Source organism: Myotis lucifugus, unplaced genomic scaffold (assembly GCF_000147115.1).
Source record: "Myotis lucifugus unplaced genomic scaffold, Myoluc2.0 scaffold_115, whole genome shotgun sequence".
NCBI lineage: Eukaryota > Metazoa > Chordata > Mammalia > Chiroptera > Vespertilionidae > Myotis > Myotis lucifugus.
Window position 1 is genome coordinate 2,303,902 of NW_005871163.1, and position 6,000 is coordinate 2,309,901.

At 34.2% G+C, this 6,000-nt stretch overlaps 1 protein-coding gene across 4 annotated transcripts in view; it reads right to left on the reverse strand.

Moving 5' to 3' along the window:
- TRIP4 (thyroid hormone receptor interactor 4) overlaps positions 1–5,796 on the reverse strand; it is a 67,628-nt gene extending 61,832 nt beyond the window's left edge. For 2 of the 4 annotated variants that reach the window (XR_002830414.1, XR_002830413.1), the window contains exons 1-2: positions 1,560–1,750; positions 669–802 (exon numbers count right to left, since the gene is read on the reverse strand). The gene's annotated coding sequence lies outside the window, so the exon portion shown is untranslated. Of the gene's footprint in view, positions 1–668; positions 803–1,559; positions 1,751–3,210; positions 3,392–5,180 lie in introns of those variants that run through there. The other 2 variants (XM_023757855.1, XM_023757856.1) reach the window with 2 other exon arrangements.
- Positions 5,797–6,000: the final 204 nt, after the last annotated feature.

The following is a 6,000-nucleotide window of genomic DNA, read 5'->3' on the forward strand; positions in this document are numbered from 1 at the left end:
TGACCGTTAAAAGGCTTAAATCTCTATTTTTTTCCCTTTAACTTAACATCATTTTGTAAACAATTTGCCATGTTTTGCATAATCATCACACCCAGAATTTTCTGATCACTACTTTTCCATTTCAGCATAATTAACTTTTCCCTTATGTTGGGAAATTTAGCTGGTCAAATTGTCTTATAAATTTTTCTGATCACAGGGCTATTTTGATTGCCAAGAGAGAATACAAAAAAGCTCTAACGTTAAATGCTAATGAGGATAGTGTTGGTAGTAGATGGCCAAAAGAAGAACACTGCTAATAACAGCTAAAATTGTACATTCTTTTAGTATAAACCCATAAAAAAAATGTTGAAATTGAAGGCCTGGTGCACTTCATTAAATATTTTACATTAAATATATATATATATATATATGTGTGTGTGTGTGTGTGTGTATATATATGTGTATGTATATATATATATATGTATATAATCTTTAAGTAAAGATGTCCTTATAATACTTATTTAATCAGGCAGCCAAAAATACTACCATATAGAAAGTAATTATCACTTTCTCTTCATAAAATTCATGCATTTGTTGAAAAATTGCCGTTCTAGACCAATGTGTACACTTTATACAGTCATTCCTCTTCTCCATATAGCCAGAAAAAATTTCATTTTATAAGCACTTACCTTGGCCAAATCAAAAGGTGTTTTGACCTCTATGGTTGTGTCAGGTTCAGCAAATGCAGGAACTTCCTGTCTGTTTCTCCCTTTCCGCCTACTTCTCTTTAGCTGGTCTCCTGATTTCTGCCCGTCTAAAATTTCTGTAAAGAAGAAAAAAATATAGAGAGGGGTATAGAGAAAGGGACAGGATGGGGGTGGGGGGAACATCAATTTGTTGTTCCACTTATTTATACATTCCTTGGTTGATTCTTATATGTACCCTGATCAGGGAACCCACAACCTTGGCATGTGGAGACGAAGCTCTAACTAACTAAGCAACCTAGACAGAATGATGCTTAATATTTAAAGTCAAGATATGAAGTCAGGCAGGTTTTTAAATTTTATTTTCCTTTCAAACAAGAATTAAATTTAAACCATCACTTTCTAAAGTGTAGTCAATGATAAATAAAGACTACTGGCTGGAATTAAGAAGTTAAATTAAAATCTGATATTTTAGATTGCACAATAATAATGACTTAGATTATTTAGGTTGGTGCTCATGCTGTGTTTAAAGAGTTACTTCTAAATGCTATTTATACTAAAATTGGTCACCATTTACCTTCACCAGGTATGCACGTAACTGGAAAGTGTTCCTTTAAACCATGTATAAATCTTTCAAATTATTCTGAAGCCACATTTATATCTGCAAACAGTATTTTTGTGATATTTTCTAAGTTGAAAAAATGTGAACTAGAACAATATTCATCACAAATTGAGAAGAACTGGATTAAAACTATGTATACATATGATTCTGCTTAAGTTGGCTGTGAGGAAATACAGAGTGACAAAAAAATACCAATTCCTGTAAGCCAACCCATTTACCAATATTTCAATCTTTATTTAATTACATTAACTTACCATCTTTTTTGAAGGACGGCTGCAGAGCATCAGAAATCAACTCCTGATCATTCTTTTGCCATTTGTTTATAAGCTCTTCTATGAATTGACCTTTTTTGCCGTCATTTCCCTGAAGGAGGTCAGTAACATATTCTCGTATCTCTTCAGGACTCTCAATTGACAAAACATACCTCACGAAGTAAAGATAAAAGTTGTTGAAACAAGGCTATGTTTTTCAATAATCATAATAGAGATCAAGGTAGTAAAAACCATTAATTAATCCATTAGAGTGTTTACTTTGAGTGAAGTTCTACTCTAGATGTTAGGAATATCAATTTGATTAGGACAAAGACCCTGACCTCAAGCAGTTCATATTCTAATCTTCACAATCTTCTTGTATTTCTAAAACCAAATCAGTGTATTGAAGATAGGCTTGTGGGGATACCCTTAACACAGGAATACTATTTTTTTATTTGTATTAAAATACAGTTAGAAAAATAAATAAAATACAATTGGCAGAATATTTTCTATAACTATATATCTGCAATCATTATATTTTCCTAGGAACGATACAAATTACCTAATCTCTATGTTGCAAAACCTAAAATTTCTCTTCATTTTCACTAAAAATATGAATATATTATCAATTCAAACCACTTATTGATTTAACATTCTTAAAAAATTGTAAATCAAGATTGGCATCACATCAGAATAAGCAAATCTACATGTATAACTCATTTTATTGTGCTTCACAGGTTTTGGGTGTTTACTAACTGAAGGTAAGACCCTCTATCAGCAAAAAGAGATTATGACTTGCTTTATTACAGTGGTCTGGAACCAAACCCTCAGTATCTCTGAGGTATGTGTGTATTTAAGGAAATTTTATAAAGAGTTCTTGAAAAGTGAGATGGGAGTACAAGTCAGTACAACTTTTCTAGAAATCAACAGGTCCCGGGTTCGATTCCGGTCAAGGGCATGTACCTTGGTTGCGGGCACATCCCCAGTAGGAGATGTGCAGGAGGCAGCTGATCGATGTTCCTATCTCATCGATGTTTCTAACTCTTTATCTCTCTCCCTACCAAACCCTCAGTATCTCTGAGGTATGTGTGTATTTAAGGAAATTTTATAAAGAGTTCTTGAAAAGTGAGATGGGAGTACAAGTCAGTACAACTTTTCTAGAAATCAACTAGTTAGTATATTTAATATGCCTTAAAAATAATCCAATAATTCCCTTTGTAGGACTCTATATGAAATAGAGACAGAACATTTTATGCAAAAAAGTTAACTGCATCATTATTTAAACCAGTGAAAAAAGTAGAAACTACTGAAAACATCCATTCATGGAGAAGGGTAAAATGAACTCAAGTTTTTAGACTTTACAAAATGCAACTGTTAAAAGTGAAATTTTTGAATAATTATTGTTAACCTGAGGAAATGCTCTCATACAATGGTAAAATAATAGTTAGACTGTATATTTAGCATATGATCTAAATTGCTATATCTATACACTTTATGTAGAAAAAGTGTAGAAAGTTATACACCAAAATGAATATCACTGAGTGGTACAATTAAAAAGAGTTTTAGTTTATTTTTATTTTCTTTTCCCCCCTATAATTTGAAAATATATTACAACATGCATAGATAAAAACACTAAAAGAGAAATTATGGTTACCTCTGGGTTGTGGTAATTTTAGTTTCTTCCTTAAAAAATTTTTTTTTTTTTAGTTTCTACAGTGAATATGCACATCATCAGAGAAGAAGTGAAAAAAATTACTTATAAATTAAGATAATGGACCATGGAAGCATTATCAGATCTGAGGAAACTAATTCAGATACCTAATATGGGACATAGAAAAAAATAATAATGCTATATCCTTTAAATTTAAAACATCATGCAGCCCTAGCTGGTTTGGCTTGGTGGATAGAGCGTCAGTGTGCGGACTGAAGAGTCCCAGGTTCCATTCTGGTCAAGGGCACGTGCCCGGGTTGTAGGCTCCATCCCCAGTGGGGGCTTGCAGGAGGCAGCCAGTCAATGTTTCTCTCTCATCATTGATGTTTCTGTCTCTCTCTCTCCTTCTCCCTTCTTCTCTGAAATCTATAGATATATTTAAAACAAACAAAAAGAACAACATACACCCAAATGCGTTATATACCAAATCTTGTATGTCAACCAAAATATGAACGAATGCAGATTGTGGCTCTTAATATCACATAAATGTGTCATTGGTCAGGAAGATAAGAACTCGGTGATGTCTTTTTAAAAATTTCAGGCCACTCAAGTAAAATTATTCAAATTACCTGACTAATACAGTACACCTGGGTAATTTTCAAATACCAGGCATGGCACAGCAAATTTACATAACAAATGCTTTCATCGTTGCATCACAGGGTGTTGTGCAATAACTAGTAAAAACCTAATAAGTGGTTTAAATAGAGTTTTATTATAGGAAGCTGTGGTGCTTATTTTTTTAAGTTTTGAATAATTCTTATTTAATTTGTATTTATGAATTTTTAAAAATGCAAGCGGGTGTTTAGCCATAAGTAGTGCTTCAACTTAAAAAAACAAATTTCTCATCACTCCTCTTTCAAGGCTGTGGATAAGTTTAACCAAGGAAAAACTAAGACTGCAAAATAAGCTTTTAAAAAAACATTTATAGACCAGCCGGCGTGGCTCAGTGGTTGAGCATTGACCAATGGACCAGGAGGTCAGGGTTCAATATCTGGTCAGGGCACATGCCCAGGTTGCGGGCTGGAACCCAGTGTGGGGTGTGCAGGAGGCAGCCAATCAATGATTCTCTCTCATCATTGATGTTTCTATCTTTCCCTAACCCTGCATCTCTGAAATCAATAAAAATATATTTTTAAAAATATTTATAGGTATCAATAAGAGTCTCAGTTTTTCTAAAATTTTTATTTATTGATTTTTAAAAAAGAGGAAGGGAGAAAAATAGTGATTTGTTGTTCCACTTATTTATGCATTCATTGGTTACTTCTTACATGTGTCCCAACCAGGGACCTGCAACCTTGACATATTTGGATGATGCTCTAATCAACAGAGCCACCCAGCCAGGGCCTGCAAAATAAGCTTTTAAACTACAACCTATGAGAATTAAAATTTTCATGAAATTATATAAGCAGACAAAATACAGTTGGATTTGGAGACTGAGAAGACTGCTCTAATCCATACTTCATTGTTGATCCATCAAAAATAGCATCCATATGTAATACTTTCAACAATACAGATTTAAAATAAAATAGCCTTAATTTTTTTAATTGAATGACTTTTTTTGTTTGGTATATATTTTTTAAAAAGTCTAACTATTAAATCTGACAGCACTCCACTGCTTTAAAAAAATGTTTGAAAAACTACTTAACCTGACCTTGCTTTCAAACAATGGTATAGCCAAGCCATATGATTTGACTAGATTTTTAAAAATTATTTTTTGTTTGATTTTTACTTTTTTTGTTTTTGTTTTTGGTGTGTGTGTGTGTGTGTGTGTGTGTGTGTGTGTGTCTTTTTGGCTGTTTTTTTTTAAATAAGTCTATTCCAGTGTTCAAAAAAAAAAAAAAATCCTTTAATATAGGCTCTCTTAACTCTCTCCTTGCCAACAAGTCTATTTTCTCCCAAACTTAGAAACTCACCTTACTTCCTACAAAAGTCCTAGAATTGCAATTCTGATTTCCGCATCAACGAACAAGGAATCAAATCAAGAAACACAGGTTCCTTGATCAAGACCAACTTTTGTGGAAGCTTTTCCCTCTCGCCTGAACATTGCACCTCCACCTATCCATCCTTTAGTTCTCAGGTTAAGGTCCTATGTTGCAGGAAACTGCAATTTCTCAAATCTTAGAGTCCTTTTCTCCGTGCTCCCACCACTCCCTGAACTTCCCTTACCTCGGGACTCATCAACCAACCAGAACCCAATTGTAGCAATTTTCTTCGTTGCTCCAGCCAGCACCTGGCTGGTAGTAGCGCAACAAGTATTTGTTAAATCAACTGAAAGCAGATAGTAAATCCTGTCACCATCTCCATTTCATAAGAATCATATAGTATAAGATAAGCTCTACTAATTGGTTTATAGATGAGGAAACTAAGGTACAGAGGGAAATTAAGTAGCCCAAGATTCCAAAACTAATAAATAGCAGAAACTAGAACCTGGGACCCCTTACGCCAGGAGCTATTTGCACCGTACTACGCCGCCCCATTTAAATTATAGGTCCTACTTGACAACCCAGATGAGGCAAACGAAAATGCTCAGAGTAAGGAATTCTGGAAAAGACATTTGGCTTGCCCCTTCTTTTAAGAATCTTTAAGAAAAGGGGCTCCCGGGACATTTTTACAATTTCTAATGCCAGGGATTTGGGTTTTTCCGGGGGGGGGGGGGGGGGGCGACCCCATCAGCCTGACACTCTATTCCAGAAACTAAACTATAAAACCAAAAGTAAAAAATCGGTGCCTAGA